General features: G+C 51.1%; 2 long non-coding RNA genes across 5 annotated transcripts; one reads left to right on the top strand and one right to left on the bottom strand.

Annotated features, from left to right (window-relative positions):
* The first annotated feature begins 6,948 nt into the window (after positions 1-6,948).
* Positions 6,949-13,179, top strand: LOC119879481. Of its 4 annotated transcripts, none has more exons than XR_005387539.1 (4): positions 6,949-6,963; positions 7,814-7,865; positions 10,428-10,553; positions 10,750-12,876. It is a non-coding gene; the product is annotated as an uncharacterized LOC119879481 (long non-coding RNA). The 4 variants fall into 4 exon arrangements; XR_005387540.1 differs by lacking the exon at positions 6,949-6,963 and having other exon boundaries at positions 7,636-7,865; positions 10,750-10,876; positions 11,491-12,876; XR_005387541.1 differs by lacking the exon at positions 6,949-6,963 and adding an exon at positions 13,020-13,179 and having other exon boundaries at positions 7,639-7,865; positions 10,750-12,384.
* A 5,600-nt stretch (positions 13,180-18,779) lies between these two features.
* Positions 18,780-24,033, bottom strand: LOC119879480. The gene is made up of 3 exons (XR_005387537.1): positions 23,902-24,033; positions 19,434-19,533; positions 18,780-19,301 (listed from the first exon to the last, which is right to left on the bottom strand). It is a non-coding gene; the product is annotated as an uncharacterized LOC119879480 (long non-coding RNA).
* Between the last annotated feature and the right edge of the window lie 651 nt (positions 24,034-24,684).

The following is a 24,684-nucleotide window of genomic DNA, read 5'->3' as shown; positions in this document are numbered from 1 at the left end:
CTCCTCTGCCAAGGTCCTTCTCTGATGCATTTGGACTCAATTACACAACAGCACACTGACTAATGTACACAGTCGTCATCAACTTCTTTTCCACTTTTATTAAATTGTTTCCCCTTGGCCTTACTTTTAAGGCCTGCCTTCTCTTCTGCCTGACTTTCACTTGATCTATTTAATATTACTGCTATAAGGGTTCTTAGTATGCCTGTCCCATCTGTCACAGATGTGCCCACGCACCCAAGGAATTCACAGTCTACAGTATGGAGTCTTTGGACAAATGAACATCTTTCATGATGCGTGTCTGCCCACATTGTTTTCGTGGGCCCAAGAAGTTCCCAACGTCAATGGCAGTTGCTGTCCTCCCCTCAACGCCATCAATTACCACCATGTGAACTGATGACCTGTCTGAAGCCAGTCAGAGTTTTGGAGGAAGACAGGCCACATCCAATAAGTCTCTGGGATAGAGGGTATGATTGCTTCCAATTTGGTCACACTGTTTTTCTTCTCCAATGGTCCCTCCGCCCTGAGGATATGCTGGAAAGCCTGATGCTAAAAGGCATCTGCTCCATATCTGAGGGTTAACATGCTTTCAGTGCCTGAGGGCAGGTTAGTCTCTGAGCAGCACAAACATAGCCAATGTTAGACCCCATCAACTCACCAGGGCCCTTGTGGTCACCTGCTGCTCTGACGCAACATATCTTCATGCTGTTGGGACAGGTTTTTGAAGGTTGAGCCACCCATGAATCTCTCTTGCCTTGCACTGACCTCAATACATGGCAGATCCTGTCCCCTACAAGCTCCTGTGCAGCAGATGCAGGTCAAACATATAATTTACATCATTCAACTTCTTGCCTGGCAGGAATTCAGAGGAGGAAAATCTGGTCTTATAAGAGATCAAGGAAGGCTTCCCTAGGGCATTATTGTTTTATATTGCTTTCCTGGAAAAGATTTGAAAAGGTACAAAGAGAGAAAAGGTTGGTCCTTCTAAGATGGTCCACAACACTACTCTCCTGCTGCCCAACCTTAATAAGTGTTCATTTGGAAAATGCTGGAGCCAAGAATTAATGGGGTTGTCTGAGTATGCTGTGATATTGAAAGATTCGTCCATTCCTGCATTTGAAGTCTCTTTGGAGTTTCAAGCAAAAAATAGGGAATATGACCCCATCGAGGTATGAGGATCCATCTTTTAGAAAGCCTTCCTTGGCTGCTCCAAACTCCCAGCTTCTCCTTTCCTGAAACTCCTGAGGTCTCCAGTTAGGTTTCAGAATTGCTTAGCAGGAGTGGTAATTATTATCTTTGCCATGGCTATAATTCCCTTACTAGATTATACATTCCATGGACAAGGCCTGGGTCTGATTTCTTTCTAACAAACATGTGTGTACATAAGCACACAGTAATAGACATGGGTCCTAGCATTAATCTGGCCTTGCATTAATTGGAACCTTTCTAAAAGCAAGTGATAAAAAACCAACTCAACCTTCATTGGGTAAAAAGAGAAATCATTTGCTTAGCAGAGAAATACAAGATGTCCCTGTTTCAGGTATGGTTTAATCTAGGTGCTCTTCAGGACTTGGTCTCTCTCCAGTCCCCATCTTGCCCTTTCATTGTGTTGGTTTCACACCAGGCTCCACAAGGTGGGACCCTGGCATCTCCAAGTTCAGGTCATGCCAGTGTTCTAAGCGCCAGGAGGGGAAAAAAATGTATGCCGCTTCCCCAGAGTCTGCACCTAGGCCTCATTGCATCAGACTGACTCTGATCAGACACATGCAAATTCTGACATGGCCATGGAATGTGAGACTCTGGTTGGCCAGATCTGGGTGATACATCCACTCCTGAACTAGAATCAGCAGCAACCTCCCCCCCCCACCCCACCCCCCCGCCGCCAAAGCATAAGCCCTAAAAATAAGAACTGGGTGAAAGGTGAGGGTCCTCTCGCCAGAGCAGAGTGGATGATGGAGAGCACCAACTTTGCAACAGCAGCCTTGGAAGCTAGGACAGACAGAAATGGGCACTCACTGGAAGGAGAGAACTGACCCCTCAGCCCTTGAGTGCTGGGTTTGAGTGCTGGAGCAGGGGCACATGTTATAGAGCTGGTGCCTAGTGTTGCCTCTTCCTACTGACAACCACTCTCCTGGACACACGGAGGCAAATGGAAGAAGTAACCAAGGTCCCTGAAACCCAGCAGAGGGAGCAAATGGCCAGAACATGGACCTGCTGCAGGAGGGTTAGTGAGCCCAGTCATCCCCAAGGTCAGCCTGGGGACCTCCCCCTGCCCCCTGCAACACTGAGACCTTCTCTGTTTGTAACCACCTTGTTCCCTCCCAACTTGGCCTTCCCAGGATGTGCCCAAATAACTTAGGAGCTGAGTTCCTGCCCCCTTCCTCTTTAGATCACGTATTGGTTGTGACCCCACAGCAGCCACTGGAAGACGTGACCATTTCAGCCAATGGGGCAACATCCGAGCCTCATGAGACACGTTGACTTCCTGGAAGGCACTTTCCAGACCATTGGCCAGTTCTGGTTTCCTGCCCATTACCCCTCCACGTGTTGGCAGAGCTGCCCTCATCCCACAGCTGCCATGGAAGACCAGATCCATGTATATACGGCTCAGAACCACAGATCTGCAGCCACCTCCCAATGAGGGGTAATGAGCACTTGAACCCACACAGAACAGGCAAGCCTGCCAGGTCAGCACACGTGTGCCCCCAGGAAGGCACTGGGAGAAGGTGAGCCTCCCTCCACTCCCAGTGCAACAAGAGTTGGCCACGCACTGCAAGCAAAATTCAAGTCACCAGTCACAGCCAACAGAGGGCTTTGGAGGAGCACTTAGAGCCTCTTCAAGTACGTCTTCTCTATAGACAATGTTCCCTTCCCCTGCAGCCCTCACTGCTGTCAAAGGCAGCCCTGCCCTCCTCTGCTCTGCTCTAGAATGGCCAGAGTTTGGCATTTCAGGGAGAAAGAACACTCTCCTAGATGTCCTTCGTCGATCATGACCTTGCCGTGCATCCAGCTGGCGCTGACAGCAGAGGGCCTGGGTCAGGCTCCAGTGTGGGTGGAGCCTGGGGCAAAGCCCTTTGCCTCTCTGATCCTTGGTTTCCTCCATCAAAAATCCCTCAGGCATGTGTTCATGTGCATAGTGTCTGAGAATTAGATGATGTATTCTCCATGTGGTTGACCCTCCCAGGGGACTTCCTCGATATCTGTCCTCTTCTTCCTTAGGAATATAATCTTAGTCTTATGTGGAGCAGCAATGCACCCCCTAAGCAACAGCATTTCTCATCTGATTGATGAAACATGAGCAGGAGTAACGTGTGGCACTTCCACTGAAATGATGTGTGGTGGCCTCCATCTGCCCCTGTTCCCTTTCTCTCATTTTACCTGCAGCTGTACTGGTTGAAGAGCTTCCCCAGGAAAGCCCCACTGGGGAGCTGAATCAACTAGAAGGTGCATCTCTTTTATCCTCCCCCACCCACTTTGTCTTTCTCTTCGACTAGAATAAGAATATGATTGCTGGAGCTCCAGCATCCAGGCTGGTTCATGAGGTGACTTTAAGAATGGAAGTCTTACATGGCATAAAAGGAATACAGAGAACCCAGCATCCCTGACCACATGCAAACTCTGAGGCAGCTTTTTATTCGCTATCCCTTAGGCTCTTATGCAACCTGAGCCAGGGCTATTTTTGGTTTTATGATACATGCAACCACACTTTAATCTTAATGATTACAATATACAAAGCCATATACACAGCACCTAGGACATAGTAAGCCCTCAATAAATAAAAGTGGCTGTTATCAGGCTGTCTCCAGGACTCCGTTATGCCTCTAACTTAGAAATTTGGCTTATTTTTCCCTGGAATAAGTGCTATCCACATGCCCATCATCTTTTCAAAATTAGCTATAGTTCAATGAATAAGTGGATTTTTGGTATTCTTTGTCTAACCACATGCAAGACACTTTAATAAAACATCCTTTCACAGTTTACAAACTCTGTCAATCTGATTCTTAACAAATCATCCAGTTCTTAGGTCCCTCATCCCTGCCCAAACTGAGGCCCAGAGAGGCTAATCAGCCGTCCAAGTCCACCAGCCAGATCATGGCTGGGGTCTGGCACTCCGACTCACTGTCCAGGGTGTCCTGAACAGGCACTGCTGTTAATGGTGCCCCTGCTCACGGCAGCTACAAATAGCAAAGGCTCAATGTGTGCAAGCAGAGTAAAGTGCCAAGAGCAACGGATGGGGGTAAGGGCCATTCGAGCACTGGGAGGGAGCCGGACACGACAGAAAAAGCTGAGAGAGACCCGGAGGACAAGACAGGCCTTTCCTGGCCTGGAGGCTGGGCATCTGGGAGGGGCAGCAGCAGGACCAGGGGCAGCAAGCACACCCGGGTAAAGCAGCAATCAACCCCCTTGGGTGTGCCACTATTAAAACCCTTGACCGCACATGGAGCATTCACAGCATCAGCGCCCAGGCTTATTTTTACTCCACCCGCACTGAGCCTGGTGGGTTTTCTCTAATTGCAGAGAAAATCAGAGTCTGGAGAGAACCCACTTCAGCCTGAACACATGGTTCTGCTGTGCCCACCTCTGCCCACAAGGGACTGCCCGTCCGGGCCATGCACACACAGCCCTGCACGCGACTCAAGCCGCCCAACCACTGGCCCAGCAGATCTGACCATCCTGCCCTCTGCCTCCCTTGCCAGCTCCTTGGGGGTCTTGTAGGAAAAGTCTCTCAGCAGAAAGGGTGGACAGGACACGTGCATTTGAGGACATATTGCCAGGTCATCTTTCAGAGGGCATTTTTGGAGTGAATGATGGTCTGTTTGGGCTGCCATGCTCCTCCTAAATTAGAAAGAAGAGCCCCCAGCCCAGGGCCCGCCACACAGGAAGGACCTGGTAGCTGCTGGCTCTGTGCCCGGTGTCCTCAGCATCATCCCTGAGTGACTCGTGCTCTCCCACAAAATCTGGGGAGGCAAAGGCCGCAAAAGCCCTTATTTTTGTGGGTGTGAGTATGTGTGTATCTGTTGCTGGGTTCACTGGCTCTGGGGCTTTTGAAACACTCATTCTGCAACTCCCCCAAGAGCAGAGAAGTCCGACACCCCCTGCATCTCTGACGTGGGGCAACAGTGGCCCCAGTAGGAGTGGGGCTCCTATTTCTCATTGCCCTCCCGCCTCATCGCCCATGAAATTGCAGTGAAGGAAAAGGTTAGCCCGGTAGCATTAGCACAGCAGACACGGGCCCCTCTGCCTCACTGAAGGGAAACAATGATTCATTCCCGACCCAGCTGACCCAGCGCTGGGCTCGTGAAGACAGTCATTCTAGCATGATTTTGTTTGCTTTCATCGGTTTGGTTCCTGCCTCTGACCTTTGACACAGCCCAAACTTCAATCAGATTTCAGAAACCTGGCTTCTTCTCTGTACATCAAAGGCACAGACAGGCTGCTGGGAGCTGGGGGGTGCTCGGCATCTAGGAAATGCCCTTTGTCACGCGCCTCCCGTCAATTTGCAGAGCCGTGTGAGACTAGATCCCACAGCCGCCAGCAACATGCGGCTGTCAGATTACGGAGGCAGAAGTTGGCACCATGGAAAGACGTGCCAAGGACCATGCAAGGCTGCTGGGGCAAACAGGAGGGCAAACTCAGGCTCTCATAGAAGAACGCGAGCTCCCACACCTTCTGAGAAGCCATCGGCCTTTGGGGGAAAATCCATCAAAAGTTAGCTCAGTGGTAAAGAGTAGGAAAGAGCCCTGATGGGATTGAAGGGACAACCAGACCCCAAGGCCTGCCTCGAGAAACCCCAGGATCCACGGGGCTCAGGGCAGCCCTTGCAGGGTGAGAGGGTCTATGGCTGGTGGGGGAGCAGGTGCTGACCTGGAAGCCTGACGATCACACTGCTTCCAGGGACCACAACCACACCACCCCGTAAAAAAAGCCCCATCTGCTACCCACCCAGGTGGGAGGGGGGGCCTCCGTGCCCCGGGGTCCCTGCTGCCCAAGGAAGGGCTGAAGCGGGGTCCTCCTGGCCCTCACTTGTCTCCGCTGTGAGGACAAAGGAGAAGCTCATCCGCGAGAGAGAAGGGGTTTTCTTTTTGACAGGGCGGTGGGGAGACAGAGACAGAGACGGACAGACAGACCAGGAGAGAAAGAAGGAAAGGGAGGGAGATAGGGAGGGTCAGGAGATGGAGGTTTGTTTCCTTCTGCTGCGCTGATTCCACGATTCTGGACGGCAGCAGGCCTCAGGACGGATCTGCCTCCGCGATCGTTGGCGGTTCCCCAGGACCTCTCTCCAGGAGCCGAGGGCAGGACGGCCCCGGAGGCGCCGAGTGTCAATTAGAGGCAAATTATAGCTTCCGAGCCCCCGTTCGTGCTGCCGAGATTGGCGATGTCTGGCGTAACCCGTCAAAGGCCGACTTCGCTCAACCAGAAGAGTCTATGTGTTCTGTTTCTCAATATAAGATTTATGGAGATGTTTTCAATGCTAAGAATAGAATTCTTCAAAGGTTTTTTTGGGTGTTTTTTTTTTTTTTGGAATGCTGAAAAGGCTCTGGAAGGAGGAAAGACATGAGTTTGCCAGGCTGTCCCACGCATCAGGAGGACGGCTGCACGGCGTCTCAGGCTCCGCGAGCAGGACAGCACCCACCGCGGACACAGGCAACCAGGAGCCACAGGAGCCTGCCTTGCCGTGGCTTTCGATCCAGCTTCTCAAGGCCCTCCAGTGCCCGGTGGACTGGCCCTCGGCCTGGCGGGGATTCAGAAGGCCGGGCCAGCCGGAGCCCACTCATCCACTCGTGAATAGCTGCTGTTTTCCTGAGTGCGTCCTGCATGACAGCCTCCCACGGACCCTCCAGAGCCACAGCGGCACCCTCGCCCCATTCCACATATGGCGAACTGAGGCTCACAGAGGCCGTGGGAAGAACATGACCACAGACTCAAGCCTGGGAGTGGACGAGCCTCAGAAATCAGCGGAATCAGGTAACCCTGAGAAGGAACAGACCTGGCTCCTACCGCCGTGGGTCTGCCCCTGCTCCCAGACCCGTCCATCTGTGATGGGCCCATCTGTGAAATGGGGACAGTCATGCTCGCCGTGCTGCACTGGTATGGGAACAACAGGTAGCCTATGCTGAGACCTAAGGTATAGCACGTGATCAAGAAACGAGCCACCCCGAAGAGCACAGATGGTGCCTCCACGTGTCAGGGGGTCGGAGGGAACGGGTTTTGGGAGAAAAGAGGAGGAAGCCCTGGGGGTCCTGGGTGAGCGGGGGGCGCTGCTCAGGCCTGGCAGATCTCAGAGCACCACACTCCTCGAGGCAGCACGTGGACTCCGCTGTCCCAGGACAACCCCACGCTGTCCACAGCATCACGTGCCACCAAGAGGGGTACCTGCAGGCATCACTCCCCTGTCTGTGAAGTGGGGCTCTCAGGAGAGGTTGGGGGACTGCTCTGTAAACCCCTTTAATGGAGTGTGGGATGCGGAGAGCCTCAGGGGAAGACCAGCAACAGCCCTGCCAGCTGCGGTCCTCCTCATGTCCCCGGACCTGAGCAGTGCCCTACGTGGACAGGTGAGACCCGCTCTCCCTCCTGCAGAATTTCCCTGGCAACGTCTGCAAGAAGGCAAAAGCTGGCATTTACAGGATGTTTCTCATCCGCCCTTTGTACTTCTTCCTACAAGGCTGCGAAGAGGGCCCCCTCCTTCCCAGCATGCTGGCAGCAAGATGTTTGAACACTTTTAATGAGATTGAACAAACCAGGAAAGAGATGGATCTGTAGCAGGCCCATAAAAGCCTCTCCATGTTCTGGTTATTAACAACCGCTTTCATTTTAGGGGCAAAACCCAGGACCCAGGCCATAGCCTTTCCTGAGAGAGAAGAACACAGGTGAGCTGTCTGGTCCAGGCAGAGATCCTTCACCAGCTCAGGAGCATTCAGGGGAGTGGGAGAGATTTGTCGGGGATGGGATTCCCATTAGAACCTGGAGATTGAGCCCTTGGCATGGAGCGGGGCTGGGAGGGGACAGGAGCTATTCGCGGGGGGTGGGGGGAAGTTTCTATCTGTTCCCCTATTGTCCTTCCCACACCTGGTCCCAAGCTCATGAATATTCACCGACTCAGTCTTGTCTCTGCTGATCCCCAGGCCCACAGACAGCGCCGGGTGGGCCTGTGGGTCAGGGTCAGCGTCAGAAATGCCGGCTGGACCATGCTGGGCAACTGGACCATGCTAGACAGGACGTTGGACCCCACCGCAGGGCAGGGACAACAATCACCAGAAGCGCACCTGCTGCCTGCAGCCCTGGGGCCACATGTAATACAAGTTCCACCTGCTGCCTAGAGGCCAGGCCCTGATGGAGCTGAGCCCCAGAGGTGCTTCATCATCAGGGGCACAGCTGTATTCCCAAGCCGCCAGCAGGCAGAGCCGCCAGCAAGCCAGCACCAGCCTTGGCCCCATTCAGTGACAGGAACCCCGGGGGTGAGGGCAGTGCTGGAAGCCACGTAAGGTCCCAGAGCTGCGAAGCAGTGGAGTCAGGGTCTAGGCCGGGCTGCAGGGTGTGGAGCTTGAGTTCACAGCAGGCTCTGGCCGGATCACCACTGGGGGGGCCTTTCAGTCCCCCACACAGGCTCCCGCACCAGTCACCTGGGACCAGGGCATGGGATCCACATCGTGGGACCCCACTGGGTGAGAGGCACAGGCACAGGCAGAAGGAAAAGGCCGCTGGGAGCTGCCAGAGGCACAGATGGGACAACCACCTGCCTCCTGCTCCCCCTCGGCCTCCTCTGCTCCTTCCCTCGGACACAACTGGCACTTTTATTTTGTCTTTTTCACTTTTTTATTTATATTTTCCGTTTCTCCTTCACGTCTGGCTCCCCAGTGCACAGGATGGAAGGGGGCTCAGCTGTGGACTAATCTAAAATGCCATTAATATAAATTCAGGCTAATTACTCAGTCCCTCTTGGCAATCCGGCGCTGGGCTTCTTGAGATAGAAGCCTTCTAGAAAACTCTGGGAGGATACTTCCACAGGGAGGGGCTGAGACCCCCCCCCCCCCCCCCCACAACATTCACCAATCCCCAATCTCCTGCAGCTCGGTTTTCACTGGAACAGCTTATTTTGAGGATTCCCCACCCCCCCCCCTCTGGCTACACACCCTACACCAGCATACATATCAGGACCCCGTTAAAGATAAATGTCCTGGCTTCTCGACGGCAAAATGGCCAAACCCAGGCACGGAGCGCCCGCGCCCACCGTGGCCAGCTCTCTGATGGCCGCAGCTCCTCTGCTCTGCTCTCCAGAGCCTTCCTGTTGGCAGACTTTCCTGATCATATATTTATCAGGTCAGGTTTGAAGTGAGCTGTGAGTCCAGGGAGAACAGTTAGCGCAGAGACTGGATGGAGCCCCTCGTTCTCCGGATCTTTCAAGCTAAAGGAGCAGGCGTCTAAGCAGAGGCCAGGAGCCCCTCCCTGAGTGCAGGAGTCCAGGGCTGGTTCCCGGGGCTAGGAGGTGGCATCCCCGGGGCCGGGAGGCTCCCCATGTACTCTGCTGTGTGGAGGGCCACTCCCCACATGAGACTGGGCTGGAGCAGGGACAGACAGGAGGTGGGAGGCGGAACAGTCCTCCAAGAGAGAAGCTGGTTCACCCAGAGGCCCAGGCTCTATCCACCTGATGGCCACACCTGTGGCTGCCCAGTGGCCTCTATCACCTCCACGGAGCCACAGCTCCATGGCCGCAGGGGCTTCAGTTTGCTACCCTTACTGTACCCCTGCCCCAGCACTAGCCCTGGGGGGAGGCTTCTGAGCAAAGGCACCAAGATGTGTGTCCAGCTCAGAGGCACAGGATCAGTGCTGATCTCGACCAACTCTACAGTGAGAAGGGGCCAAGGAGAGTGGCAACTGCTTGCAGAGGTTTCAGTTCCTTAGGAGGGGGTGGTCCTACGACCCTAAAGTTGTCCAGGGTGGGGCAGGAGGGCTTGGGAATCGGTGGCTTTAGATTGGACCACATATCAACCTAACCTGTCTGTCCAGGTCACCTCCGTGGATCTGGCTTCTCCACCTGAAAATAAAGATGCTACCCCTCAGCTCAGGACCACATCATGTGATTGGACCCAGCGTGGAAGGGCCTGGCACACAGCTGGCTCCAAATAAATGCCCTTTCTGTCCACTGTGACATCAAATCCCATAGACACCAGCCTCGATCCACCTGAGAAGGGATTTCTGGAGCCCATAGGTGACATAGTGGGCATTGGGCTTGCATACCAACCAACACCTTTGAGTAAACTTTTTAAATTGAAACAAAACACAGCATTTAAAGATTATATAAGGTAGTGACAGCTGAGACAGACAGTGTCTGCACCTGCAGGCGTACACCTAGAGCTGCTTTGGGGAAGACAACCTGAACCCGGGGGCAGACTCACCTGACTCTCTCCTCACTTTCCTCCCACCATAACAAGGAGTCTTGGCTTGCCATTCGGGATTGCTGGTGGTGGAGGCGGCTTCCGGGACACCCACGGGCAACAGAGACCAGCGATGAGGAGCTCCTCGGTGCAGACCAGTTTTGGAGCTGTGTGTGGTGGCAGGTTGGTCCAAAGTTGGGAACGGAGACGTCTCACCCAACTGGGGAAAGAGAGGGGTAGCTATGTCTCTGCCTTGAACTGAGAGTGTTCCTTCTCAGTCTCGTGCAATGTGGGATGGAGTTTTGAATATTTCAGAAACAAGTCCTCTATCCTCCTGTCCTGGCCAGCGAAGAAAATCATCATGATGTCTTATTCTCAGCCTTCAGATCATGTCGTTGGCCATGGGGTGACAGCCCTTTCCTGGTGTGATGAGCATTGTGAAAGGTTTTTTTCAACCCATCTCTCATTTCAAATGCCTGTATGAGCGCTGGCCCCTCAGCTTCCAGGTGAGAAAGCAGAACATTGCATCCTCTGCCCATCTCCTCACAGGGCACCCTGGCTGGAGATACAGCCTTATCTCTGTGTCACCGTTTCCTGCAAATGATGCTCTCCATCACCATGCACAGTAGCCCTCGCCCCCCCCCCCAGGCTAACCTGTGTGCCAGGACCCTGTCCAGGGCATACACACCAATGGCACAGCCTCCGCGCCAACCTCCACCCAGCTTTCTGGGTTTTTGCCACAACTCACCAGAGCATCATTGGCTACGAAAACTCTCTTCACCTGTAAGATGGACCCAGGAGTCCTCAAGCTCTTCTCCCTCCATGTGAAATGCCACACACCACCAGCCGTTCACACTGAGCCCACCTGTGGTTCCATCCAACCATGCTGTAACAGGCATGCTGGCGTGCCCACACACTGGGAACAGCATTTACACACATAGTGCGTCCCTGTGTGTCATAAGGTAGACAGATGGTGGCAAATCGCCATCCTGTCCTCTCTGAGCTTAACAGGTGCCTCTAAGTTGTTCAAACTTCGCAGCGGTGGCACGGCATGCACTTCTTGCTGCTTTTGTCACTGTTTTGAGTGACACCTTCACTGCTTTGATCTCTCTGTCCACAGTGACAGGATTCATCACGTGTCAGTTTTGTGCCAGGAAATGTCATTTAGGGACGATGAGCTCCCTTGGTTGACCAGAGCAATCACTCGGCTCTTCTGAAAATGAACTGAAAGCTTCCAAGATGTCACGTCACCGTTTGAAAGTCTCCCAAGAGATCACACCTGGGGGCCCTGGGCAATCAGATCCCCATCCCAGCAAGTTCCAGCGTGCGGACCCCACAGGCTCAGCCTGCCTGCCTCAGCGCTCGGAGATCTGTAGGCTGTATTTGTGCTGGAGTCCAGCACACACTATGTACATTGTTTCAGCTATTCTAAGCTGTACTATTTATGTTCCCATCTGTATCACTATGCTTATGCTTTAATAACTACTTTTAAGTGTTGATCTATCTTTAGGAACTGGAAGTAGATTACACCACCACCCAAAAAAGTAAGGAGAAGCACAGATGTTTACAAACATAAACAATAGCATGCCAATTACCAAAAAAAAAAAAATGTGATGACCTGAGAGTAACAGCATCCTGGTAATTTCTGCTCAAGGGACTCAGCCGAGGCTCATGGTTCATACCCATCCATAAATGCATAGCAATTACTAAAGTGTAATGCGATTTCTGTAAAATGCAATTTTGTTTGTTCTGCAAACAAACAAAATTGTTCCACTGCTTTTTTTCCCCTTAAAACAACCAGTTCCCTGCGGACCCAGCATGGTTGCCAGGATCAGCCCAGGATCAGCCCAGGATCAGCAGCCCAAGATGGAGAAACATCCATCTTCCCCCAAAGCTGGTGGCTTCAGAGCCTGGGCCAGGCGGCAATTCATCGGGAGCACCAGCATGACCCCTAGTAAGAGAGCTGCTGAGCTGAGGAGCCAGAGACCCGGGTTCAAGTCCTCACACCCCGGGGGTGAGCCAACTGGGCTACCTCTCTCCGCCCCATTTCCTCAGGTGACAACAGCGGTGGTACCTGCTTTATTCTTGCAAGGATGTGATGAGATAGCATGTACAAATGTCCCCACACAAAGTAAGCATGTGTGGCTGGCTGCTATCATTTATTATGTAGCAATCAACTGACAATAATATTAATCACTCAGAAACTCATTTTGGGAGGAAAATAGCTGCTTGGGAAAATCTCTGATTCTGAAGAACACCCATTATTTTGCTCTCATGAGCCAGCGAGTTTCCTGCCCACTGAAAACGACCAGCTGGGAGGTCAGGCAGCGGAGCAGAGATGGCACCTGCCCCTGCGAGTGACAAGAGCCTCCATCCAACCAAGTGTTTCCGTTTGGAAATCTGGGCGAAAAGGCAATTTGCTGGATGCAGCAGATGAAACCACTCATTGACGGTTTACTTTTGGCTTGGAGCATGTTTCTTGCTTGTTAAATATTTATAATGTGTTTTTATTATTATTTATGAGGCACTGGGGAAACACGCAGTCTGAGTTCAGCTTCGTGGATGGGATCCCTTTCATTCCAGGGGCGGGCTTCGGGCCAGTGACACATGAGCTTCAAGCCTCAGACCACAGACTGTCTCTCCCTCCAGCTCCTCCTCAGGGCATCTCTGTACTTCCTGCTGTGGCTGCCACCTTCCAAGGAGATGAGGGAACTGGGCCTCCACGTCCTCAATGCTATTCTCTGCTCAAGATGCCTCCACTCTGGCTCCACTTGACCCCATCCTTCCCAAGCCAGAAAAGAAAAGCAAACCTCTCTCCCCCAAAAGTGCCAATGAGATAACTTTTGTCTCAGGAGTATTGGATCCCCATCCTTCACCCATCCATTTAAATTGATTAATTGACCTTTAAAAATGTACCCAGAAAATAAATTGCCTAATAAAATAAATTATCTCATATTCAATGATGCCTGAAACCCACTGAAACTTAAGAGACTAATGAAGCAGCAAAGAAATGACTAATGAAGGAAATATACTTAATAAGGAATAATTGATTGGTGATCACAGTCGCCTCATGCTCCAGTGGGGCTTCCTGGGAGGGAGAGGTCTGGTGGGAGCCTGAACCAGAGACCTCAGGTAGGGGGGATGAGACACGTCTCGTATGTCACCGTCCAAAACCATCACTCCCCAGAGACAGAGGACAGTATTTGTGACTGCTCAGTGAAGACAATCATCAAGCATGTCCTTCACCAGCGTTTGCACCCCTGCCCCTCAACACATCTGACACTGACCCTGGAAGGTAGCTGGGGTTTCATGCAAGTGGGGCACCCTGACCCCAGCAAGTGTTTCATCCCCATAAAGGGATCATTGGACAAAGGTTTCAATGCAGATTCTAAAGGGGTCAAGGTGAATGTGGTGGGTATTTTTCCCTCCAGAACAAACAGATCCCTCAAGGGACAGCTACACGAGTGCCCACCCAGGATCCTGCATCAGGCCAGGACCAGAGCCATCATTTCCCCGACACCAAGCAATGAAGGTCCAAGAAGAAAGAGCATCTGTGTCAATCTGAATAACTAGGACACCTTCTTGAGATGGCCATGTCTGGTCCACGGCCACAAAGAATTGTTCTGATGTTTGTAGGTAGGGATAGAATTGAGTGAATGAGTGTCCTGAGTTCAACACAGATGCAGCATCTGTATGCAAAGGGTCAAAACACTGCAGACACAGTATTTGGGAAGGGGACTCACTCCTCCACCCTCTGCCCAAAATGAGACACATCTATTGGTCACAGGCCAAACCATGCAACATAGCAGAGCCCAGTGGAACTTGTAGGCACTGAGTGCCAACAAGGAAAAGAGGACACAGGAAGTTGATTTTTACTAAGAGCCTAGTCTGCACCAGATGCTGTGCTGGACATTACACCTGCATTTCTTTTTTCATTTGATCCTCATAAAATCTGGCCAGCTAGAGTTGGCTTCACAGCTTGGACTTCTTACTCAGTGTTTGCATCCCCCACATCATGTTACTCCCACACCACATCACTCATCCATCCACCCATCCATCCTTCTCTCCAACCTTCCTTCTCTTCATTCATCTTCCTATCCATATATCCAACCATCCATCCATCCCTTCTTCTTTCTATCCATCCATTCTTCCATCCAATGAACTATCCATCCAATCCTATTCATCCATTCATTGTCAACTCATTGAACAATACTCACACAGTGAATATCTGCCAATAGGACCCTGTCTCTATCCTTGTCTCCCTAGCAAGTTGGCTTCACATCACAATAGCTCACAGAGTTGTGCTAAACCAGAGCCTCCATCAAGCTCCTGTTGGTAATCCATCGCTCCAAGAGTTGTGGTGCCAATGCTTTGGGCATCTTCAGTCTTTTGGTTATTTGAGTCTAGAGGTGAACTTGCCCATACCCACCACCCCAGCACTTTATTTATTAAAATTAGGCTTTTGTTGTCAGGAAGTCAACCCTTCACCAGTGGTCTATGACCAGGGTGAGAAAAGCCAACATGCCTTACAGAAGGGCAGGGAATTCCTCAAGGCTCAAAGGAGGATAGCTCTTCTGTACAGTGCTATCAGGTGTGAATTTTATCCTGACTCAGTGCTCACCCACCTCCTGTAAACATATGTCTCTATGAATATGTAAGGAGCACCTTTCAGTTTGTTTATAACTCAGCCTTCTTGGCCAAGAGAAAGATACAGTATGTAGTAAAGGATTTAACTCTTCCAAAGAGAGCTCTGGTGTTTGCCTTCAGTCCCTGGAAAGTGATCTCTAAGCCCTTGGAATTTCCTGTCTGATAAGAGTCTCCTTGTTTACCTGGGCACCATGGGCCATGGTGGATAGTATAACAATTTGACATAGGGTGGAGGCTTTGGTCAAGTGGTATCAGCTCACCCTTAGAGGGACTGGAGACTGAGGTCAACCATGTCTATGTGATGAAACCAAGGCTGGGGGACTTTCCTGGGGGATAGTGTGTGTGTGTGGTCACCACTACTATTGGAAAGAGCACGCTCTATGCATCTACAGCACGGAGGATGGTGGGAGCTCCACACATTTCCTGGACTCTATCCCACAAGTCTCTTCCTTTGGCCGATTTTAATCTGTGTCCTTTTGCTATAATAAACTGTAACTATAACAGATTTCAACTAGTTCTGAGAGTAAGTGAATTTTTAAACCTGAGCATAGCCAAGGGGAACCCCAAAAGCTGAAGTTAGTGTCAGAAGTAAGGGTGTTCTCTGAGAGCCATGATCTCTGCAGTTGGGTCAGAAGTAGGGGTAGTCTCAGAGGGAAGTTCTCATGACCTTAAAGACAGATTCTCATCTGTATCTTCCTGGGACGTGGTGCTGGGGGATCTGGGCTGAGCATCTATAGACAATTGTTGGGAGGCATGCCTGCATTGGTGTGTGTGGTTGTGATAAATCCCTGATGCATGTAGGAGGATGCCTTTCACATGGCCCCGATCCCTGCATGGCCTGCTCCTCCCTTGGACATTATTACTGTCATGTTTTATAGGCAGAGCTCAGATGGAGTGAGCAGAAAGCACTTCAGCTTGAGTCCCATCAAAGGAAGTAATGAGAAATCCATAAGTCTTGTAAATAGGTGATAAGACAAGTCTTTAAAATAAATAGGGGAGTAACTTAATCACATGTAAGGCAGAGGCATGAGAACAGCTGGCTGAGATCAAGACTGCTTGCCAGGATCTGGAAACCCAGCCCCTCCACAGTGGAGCCCTTGGTGTACTTCCTCCCAAGAAAGGAGGCAGGGGGCCCAGTTATCACACCCAGCCTGGGGGGCCCAGTTATCACACCCAGCCTGGGGGCTTAATACATCACTTCACTCAACCATAGCAATAACCCCAAAACTACGGTGACCTTCCTCAGGAGAGGAGTAAATGCCCTGCCAGGGGCACAACTGGTGAGCAGCAGCACTGGGTCTATTGCCTCCATGGCCAAAGGTCTCCTACACCCTGCTGACTGCTCCAAAACCAAGTCTAACATCCAGGGACATAGTGACACCATGAGATCCATGGACAGGCCAGTGGGATGTCCACAATGGCCACATCCCTTCAGCTCCCATGACTCTCTGACCCCACTCCCCTTACAATCCAGATTCCCCTTTCTTCTCTCCAATCCCTCAGGAGTGGGGGTCCAGTTTCCTCAGATAGTAATTGTGCTGTGGGGGTTAAAACATATCCTCCCCCCCTTCTGTGGAATGAATGTTTCTGTGCCTCCCAAAATCCATATGTTGAAGCCCTAATCCCCAGCGTGATGGTATTTAGAGATGGGGCCTTTGGGAGGTGATGGGTCATGAAGGAGTCCTGCATCAGTCAGGGTTCAGAGAAACAGACCAATAGAATGTATACTGATATACAGAGACTACAGTAGGGTATTGGCTCACATGATTACAGAGACTGAGAAGTCCCCATGACCTGCCATCTATAAGCTGGAGACCCAAGAGAGTAGGTGGTATAATTTTTTTCTACACCCAAAAGAGCAATGGTTTAAGTCCCAGCCCAAATCTTAAGGCCTGGTAACCATGAGTGGTGATATCTCAGGACAGGAGAGGATGGATATTCCAGGTCAAGAGAAGAGAGAGAAAATTTGCCCTTCCTCCACCTTTTTGTTCTATTCAGGTCTTTGCTGGCTTGCGTGATGCCCACCCACACTTGGGAGGGCCATCAGCTCTACAGTCTCCTGATTCCAATGCTAATCTCTTCCAAAAACACCCTCGCAGACACACCCAGAAATAATAACTGTGAATCTCTCAGCTCAGTCAAGTTAACCCATAAACTAACCTTCACAAGACCTCATGAATAGGATTAGTGCCCTTATAAGAAGAGATAGTGTCTCTCTGCCTTGTGAAGACACAGCAAGAAGGTGGCTGTTCATAGATAAGAACAGGGCCATCCCTAGGCCCTGACCATGCTGGCACTCTGACCTTGGAACCCCATCCTCCAGAACCCAAAAACATGTCTATGGTTGAACCCCACAGTCTGGGGTCCTTTGTTACAACCACCCTAGCCAACTAAGACATACCCCCAACTTCTAATTGTTATTCCAGAGGAAGGCATTGCTGCTCCCATTTTAGAGATGATAACACAGAGGGCAGAACAAAGAAATCTGAGATGGCCAAAACGTGGGGGTGGAACTCAGTGCTGCCCGTATCCAAAGAAACAAAAACACCTAGGCTCAGACTCTGCTCAGATGCTCCATCAGGTGTGCATGGCAGCAGCCAGGAGGGGGAAGGTGCTCAGACCCAATCCCTAGCCCAGGTCAGGGAGGACCGCAAGAGGCAGCCCAGGGCACACACCCAGTCCTGTCCAGAAAGGTTCTTCCTAGAAAGGTGGGAGTTTGTAGCAAGATGAGACCAGTGCAAGAGGAACCACCTCATCCCTTGCCTGTCAAGGCTGGGAGACCAGACCCAGCCTGGCCACCTCCTCCCTGAGTATTGCTATAGTTCCAGAGCACCTGAGCCTACAGTGGTGATAAAGCATCAGGGACACCTCACCAAGCATATCCACTTCCAGAGCAGAATTAATGAAATTAATGTTAGTCCTTCGTTTTCTGTATGTATTGGGATGGTGTATCAGTCTGCTTCAGCTGCCATAACAAAGAATCACAGATTGGATAGTTTAAAACACAAGATTTCTCTCTCCCAGTCCTGGAGGCTGGAAGTCTGAGAGGCAGACATGGGCAGGGCTGGTTCTTCTGAGGCTTCACCCTGGTGTGTAGAACACTTTCCTCTCCCTAAGTCCTCATATGCTCATGTCTGTTTCTGTATCCCCATCTCCTCTTATTAGGGCACCACCAGTCACATCAGATTAGGGACCAGCCCAGTGACCTAACTTTACCCTATTTGCTTCCTTAAAACCCCTACCCCCATATATGGTCACCTTAGGGTCCTCCTAGAGGTTAGAACTCAACATATAAATTTGGGGAGACAATGCATCCCATAACAGATGGTTGGAGTAAAAGCCAAAAATAGGATCCCAATTGTTTTTTTAAGGAACCAATTTCTTGCCTGATCCCCTCAAATGTCATCCTCAACCTTCTTCCCCAAGATAGATGTCTTCACTAGGAAGTCTTGTGACCACCTGGGACTTGAGGAAGCTCTGAATTCTTCCCAAGCAGTGTCTGAATTATTCTGGAGAGAGCACGGAAGCAGGAACAGTCAGCATCTCTGGGACTTGGGAAACTGGATTTTGCCTGGGATCCGGGCAGCTCTGTGACTATAAACAAAACACAACTTCAGATGCCCACACTCCTCTGGCATTCCTAATATGGGCCCCTTTCATGGGGTGAGATGGCAGTCAGAGCCTAAAGAGCTGCCCTCTTTGCCATGAACGTGGTATGTAAAGATGCCCAGGACCAACTCCCAATTAAGCTGGGAGCCCACCTTTGGAAACATTCATAAAATCCATCAATGATGCCAAGGAGAAAAGAAGAGGGATGTATGAGCCAACATAGTGCAGAAGCAGAGCAGCAGAGAGTCCAAAAGTTCATAGTGGAAAGAACTCTTGGCTCTCTAACGAAGGACTCAGAGTCACCCCTGCACCATGACCATTTACCTTACACTCGACTGTCTTTTCTAGGCACTCCCACTTGATTTATTCCAAGAGTATTGGATAAGCAATGAGATCTTCATTGTCAATCCATGTTTTTGTTTCAGTCTAAAAGCTCTCAGTGTCTCCATGTGGTGACCGTCCCTGAAGTCAGTGTCCTTTTGGAAGCAGGTGGAGCTGGTAATTCTCTGCAGTTGGGATCTCTAGAAAGATCCCCACCTGCTCCTGCTTGACATTCTCCAGGCAGAGTCCAAGGACCTTTGGGGTACCAATGGGAGGAAGCCTGAATGCAAGCAAGAAGGTTCATACCAGGAGGAATTGATAGCAGAGTCCTTGCAGCGTGTGCTTCTGATTGAGCTGTGGAAGGGGGTTTCCATGAGGAAAGAGGAAAGATTTATTGCATTAGTCAGGGTTCTCCCAAGAAAAATTACCAATAGGATTTGTATATACAAGGAATTGGCTCATGCAATTATGAAGGCTGAGAAGTACCACAATCTGCCATCTGCAAGTTGAAGACTCAGGAAATTTACTGGTGTGGTTCTGTCCAAGTGGGAAGATCTGAGAATGAGTCAGTCATGTAAGTCCCAGTCTGAGGGCAGAAGAAAAGAAAATACATCCCAGCTCAGCAGGCAGGCAGGCAAAAAGGAGTTCCTCCTCCCTCCACCCTTTCGTTCTGTTCAGGCCCTCCATGGATTGAATGATGCCCACCCACCAGTGGGGAGGGCCACCTTCTCTACTGATCCCACCAATTCAAATACCAGCCTCACAGAAGCACCCTCACAAAGACACCAGAAACAATGTTTAATCTGGGGATCCCCTGGTTAGTCAAATTGACACATAAAATTAACCTTCATAATCCCTAAAGGGGAGTCTCCAGGTCCCTAAGACAAATTCTATCACTTCACAGGGCTTTTCAAATGATTCTTGGAATATCATGTCACTAGAAAAGAGGGCCACTGTTTTTGAGGGTTTATTATGTAGAAAGCTCTGGACTTAGTACTTTAAAAACATACGTTCTGTCAAAAGAACCCTATACAATTGGCATTATCACCCCTCTCATATCACAGGTGAGGAAACCGGGCTGCCACCTGGCGTTCATGCCCTGGCCTGGTCCCCTCCTCTGGAGTCTGGCCTGGACCTAGGGACTTACTCCTAATAAACAGAATATGGCAAAGCCACAAGATAGCACTTCCAGGATTGGCTCACAAGGAACTCTTGCTTCTGTCTGTCTTGCTGGTTTTCTGTCTCCTGCCCTTCTGCTTGCTTTGTTCCCATGAAGCAAGATGCTGTGTTGTGAGCCATGTGGCAAGGCCCTGGGAAGCCTCTGGCCCATGGCCAGTGAGGAAAGCAGGCCCTCAGTGCAATGGTCTCAAGGAACTGACCACTGCCACTACCTACTGAGTGGGCTTGGAAGTAGATCCTTCCTCAGTCAAGCCTTCAGATCACACCCCATCCCTGACCAACATCTCCATCTCAGTCTGTTTATGAGATCCTTAAACAGAGGAGCCAGCTGACCCATGCCTGGACTTCTGGACCTAAAATCTGGCATCGTGTATATTCAGTTCAGGGTGATTTGTTACACAGCAGTGGAGAATGGATACATCACCATGTCCACACTCTAGGGGGCACTTCACCCCACTTGTACACTGGCTTGACTTCATCCTCACCCTCAGAAGCCACTAGATAGGTCCACAGAGATGAGTTGTTGAAGGAAAGGTCACATTTGGCCATAAGTTCCGACAGGGCTGGGGCCAGGCCTGACCTCTTCTCCAGCCAGGGGCCTGGCTGCAGTAATGCTCTGGTGACCGAAGGGAACAGAGGCATCAGGACCTCACCTTTAAGAAGTCCCGTAGGCAGTGATGCAGTGTGTTTATGGAGACTCTCCCACACCCTGAAGTCCAGTACCAGGGGGCAATGCATGAAGTCCCTTTATTCATTCATTTCCTCTTTCACTCATTTAAAAACATATTTATTGGGCTCCTACTGTTTGCTGTTTATGAGTGCTGACCACACCTCAGGCTTCTCAGGAAAAGGCACACAAATTTGAAACAGTCCCAGAATTGGCCAGCATGTGTTCCTCACAGTTGTTTCCACGTCTAGGCCTGAGGACCAAACGCGGGAGCAGCCATCCCACTTGAATCACCACCTCCACCCCCGGAAGCTCACTTCCGAACAATCACCCCAACAATTGTTGGGAAGTAAGTGCTTGCTATTAGCTGCCACCTCTGCTCAGTACACAGTGGCCCCACCCCGAAGCAGCCCAGAGATTTGTGTGGGAAGATGTCAGCTCTGAGCCCATAACTCATGTTCAGTAACCAAATTATTTTTCTTTGGAGGCATTAAAGGTAAATAAAGGCTTAATGAATCAAGCCTTCTGAATCACTATTGCTCCTTTAATTTGTAGTTTACAAGGTTCTCGTAAATTAAAAATGGGAAAAGAAATCCCTTCCCGTCCCACATGCACCTCCTCCGGGCAGGAACAATTTGGTTGTTTTGATTTTCCGTGTCCCTACAGCCCTTATCTCTTTGAAAAATTATTCCTTAATTTTATGAGGTTGCTGGTAAGACGGGTGAAGTTGAACGATTGTCCTATATCTTGTTCCCCTTCCCCTTTGAGTTCACCGCGAGTGGTTATTGTTCCCTGGGTGGGAAAGAAAGGTGGCAGCGCTCACTTTAATTTACTGTTTGCAATAAGCAAGGCTTTATCAACATCCCTCCAATAAATTATTTTTATTGCCAGCCTCATATTGCCAGGAGCAGTGGCCATGAAAACACTGGTAAAATGAAGATGCAATCACATCGGCCTCAGGCCCAAGCAAGCTGGGACCCACCAGGTGGGAGCAGGAGGAGGTGCTGGGTCTGGGGGCCGCAAGAGTGAGGGAGGGCAGGGCCTTCTTGCCTTGCCACAGCAAGAGAAAGTGGCTCAGCCAAGGGGGTCACCCACCTTTTCAGGGCTCACACAAGCCCTGGGGTGACTGGCCTTCTGTCCCATTGGTGTAAGAGGGGGTAGTTAAGTGTGGCCGGCACTGGACGTGAGGATGCTCTGAAGCCAGGAGGACTTCTCTGTGTCACTCAGGGTGGGAACACTCTCCCTCCCCCAAGCCTATGAATGCACGGTGGTGGCTGTCTCCTGCAAAGTGCTTAGTGCCTTTATCTCTCTCTCTCTCTCTCCTCTCTCCCTTTCTCCCCTCCCTCTCTCTCTCCTCCCTTTTCTCTCTCTCTCCCCTCTCCTCTCTCTCTCTCTCCTCCCTTCTTACCCCCCTCCCTTCCTTCTCCCAGCCCATCTCTCTCTGTCACTCTTTCTCTCAGGAGGCATATCAAGCACCTGAGCACCTGACATGAGAATCTAGTGTAATGACACAGGACAGCCACCCCACATTCTGGGCCTCGGGAACTATCCATTCAAAGTCGAGGGAGGAAACCCACTCTCTCACCAGGAAGGGTGGACAGGAACTCTGCTCTGTCCTGCTGACCTTGGGGTGTTTTCAGGACAATTGGGGAAGTTTCTTTTGCTTCTTCCAGATGTATGGAGATAGGCGGCTGAGGACTTGCCACCTGTTGGTGTATCAAGATCCAGCCTTTGCGAGAAATCACCACAGTGCACATCTCTGCCATCCCCAATGGTCTTAATTAGTTGAAAAATGCACCTCCGAAGTAATGGCTAGAGTGCACTATTTATACAAGTGTTCATTACTCTGACATTTCCCTGTGTTCGACAATAGTACGCAATTTGAGAACAAATCCATTAGGATTTTGCTTTCCTTCACTGGAGAGACGTAGTTTTCATTCACGTGTTGGAGTCACTGGGGCTGTTTAATATCACAGTGGGGCCGTGCAAGGTGACTGCTCACCTCGCTGACGTTCTCCGGAGCAGCTGTTATCACCAGAAGTGCCCTGCTTAGAAAGAGGACCTTGCAACTCGTCTTCAGGCAGCCTCACAGGCTGACACTGCATCCCCAGTCACCTGCTTGCATACTGTCACAAACATAGATGCCCACCCTACAAGCACACGGCGACAGGACGCGTCGTCCTCGTGTGGTTCCCAGACTGCACATTTCTCAAAGGCAGGGACCAGTCCAGCACCACACAGGTGCTACGAGGAGCAAGCACCCAGCAGGTGCTTCGCTGCCTCTCCTTGAACACACTGGAAGCTCCTCCGGCACACTGACTGGCTGCAGAGCAGCTGCCCCTTCTCTGCAGAAAGCACACTGTCATTTACTCTGTGAGAAGATGGTGAGGAAAGGGTGTGTGTTTGTGTGTATAAAATACAGGATGCAGGCTGAGCCCAGCCCTGCCCAGACCTTCGTCCACTGTGCATGTGAAGAGCTGAATTGCCCTTGTCTATCTCGATTCTGTCCCTTGAGATGGCAAGCATGACGGGGAGCTGGAATTGTACACCAGAGTGCAATTGTACACCAGAGTGCCCCAGCCCTGACAGGCAGGTGTCAGCTGGAAGACGCCCAGGGGAACAGAGCAGAAGGGGACAGTGCTGAGCCTTCCCATCTGTCTACACGCCTTTGCACCTGGTTTCTCCCTGCCCTCCTCTCCCCCACCGGGGCAGTCATCACACTGACACCATGATCACCACTTTGGGGAAGTCCTGCTGTTGCCCCATTTTACAGATGAGCAACATGAGGCTCAGAGTCACCCGCCCATGGCCACCAGTGGGAGAAAATCCCAGCCAGCCTCTCACGACCTTTCACCTCCCACACAGAGCCTCTCAGTGCCATTTCCCTACTGGTCACATCATTTTCTTGGCAGGTGCAGGCATGTGTCACTGCTGCTGGCTTCTGGCCCTGATTCTCACTCCAGAGGTGCAACCATGGGGAAACCTGTCCTTGTCCTTCACCATTCGGCCTCAGCAGCAGCCCCAGTGTCTCATGAAATCTTCCTCTCCCCATCCTGCCAAGAGCTCCCATCCACGGGAGCAGCACAGCCACCATTCATGAGTACCTACCATGTCTGCATGACCACTGATCTCTGAGGCTGCCATTTGGGTCCTGGAGCCCCTCAGGGCTGGACTGCAGGACCTTCGCTCCATAATGGAGGGGCTCTGAGCATCCCACAGGAGCTGGCCACTGCAATGCCACAGTGTCCTGGATGGGCCTGGGTTGCACAGACGGGCTGCAGAAGGAGGACATTGTAACAGCCTTACACAGCAAGCAACACACTGCAGTCCCTTGGAGCAGGTTAGAATGCCAACTCCACAGGTGACTAGCTGTAGACACTGGGTACAACACTCCCCGCCTGTGAGCCTCAGTCTCTCCCCTAGCAAAGGAGCTAAGAAGTAGCTGCAAACACCCCAGGACTGTGGTGAGCCAGCTGTGGATGTGCCAAATGCCTGGCGAGGGCTCAGTAGCATTAGCTCCTAATATTTTCAATTAGATCAGAACCGAGAAATACCCATCTGTGTAGGAAAAAAGCTCCAAGAAGATCACTGTTCTGGAAATGCACTGACATCCCCATGTGGCCCCCTCTCTCCTGAGGGAGACAGCCAGTGTCCCTGCAGGGAACAGGGCCCTTTGTAGGAAGCACACACAGGATGCAGAGGGACCTCAGTGCAATGCAAGGGCCGGGGAGGAGGGCCATGCATCCAGCTCACCAGCAGGATCAGCCGGGCCTTCTTGCAATCACGGTATTTGCTGTCTCAGCCAGTTATCCTCCCAGTGGCCAGATGGTTGGAACATCATGTTCGGCATGTGCTAAGTGGCATGGAATGAAACCACCTAATACTCTGCGA

This window comes from Canis lupus, unplaced genomic scaffold, assembly GCF_011100685.1.
Source record: "Canis lupus familiaris isolate Mischka breed German Shepherd unplaced genomic scaffold, alternate assembly UU_Cfam_GSD_1.0 chrUn_S904H1068, whole genome shotgun sequence".
Lineage (NCBI taxonomy): Eukaryota > Metazoa > Chordata > Mammalia > Carnivora > Canidae > Canis > Canis lupus.
Note: the sequence above shows the minus strand (reverse complement) of the source record. Positions and strands in the feature narration are given on the sequence as shown.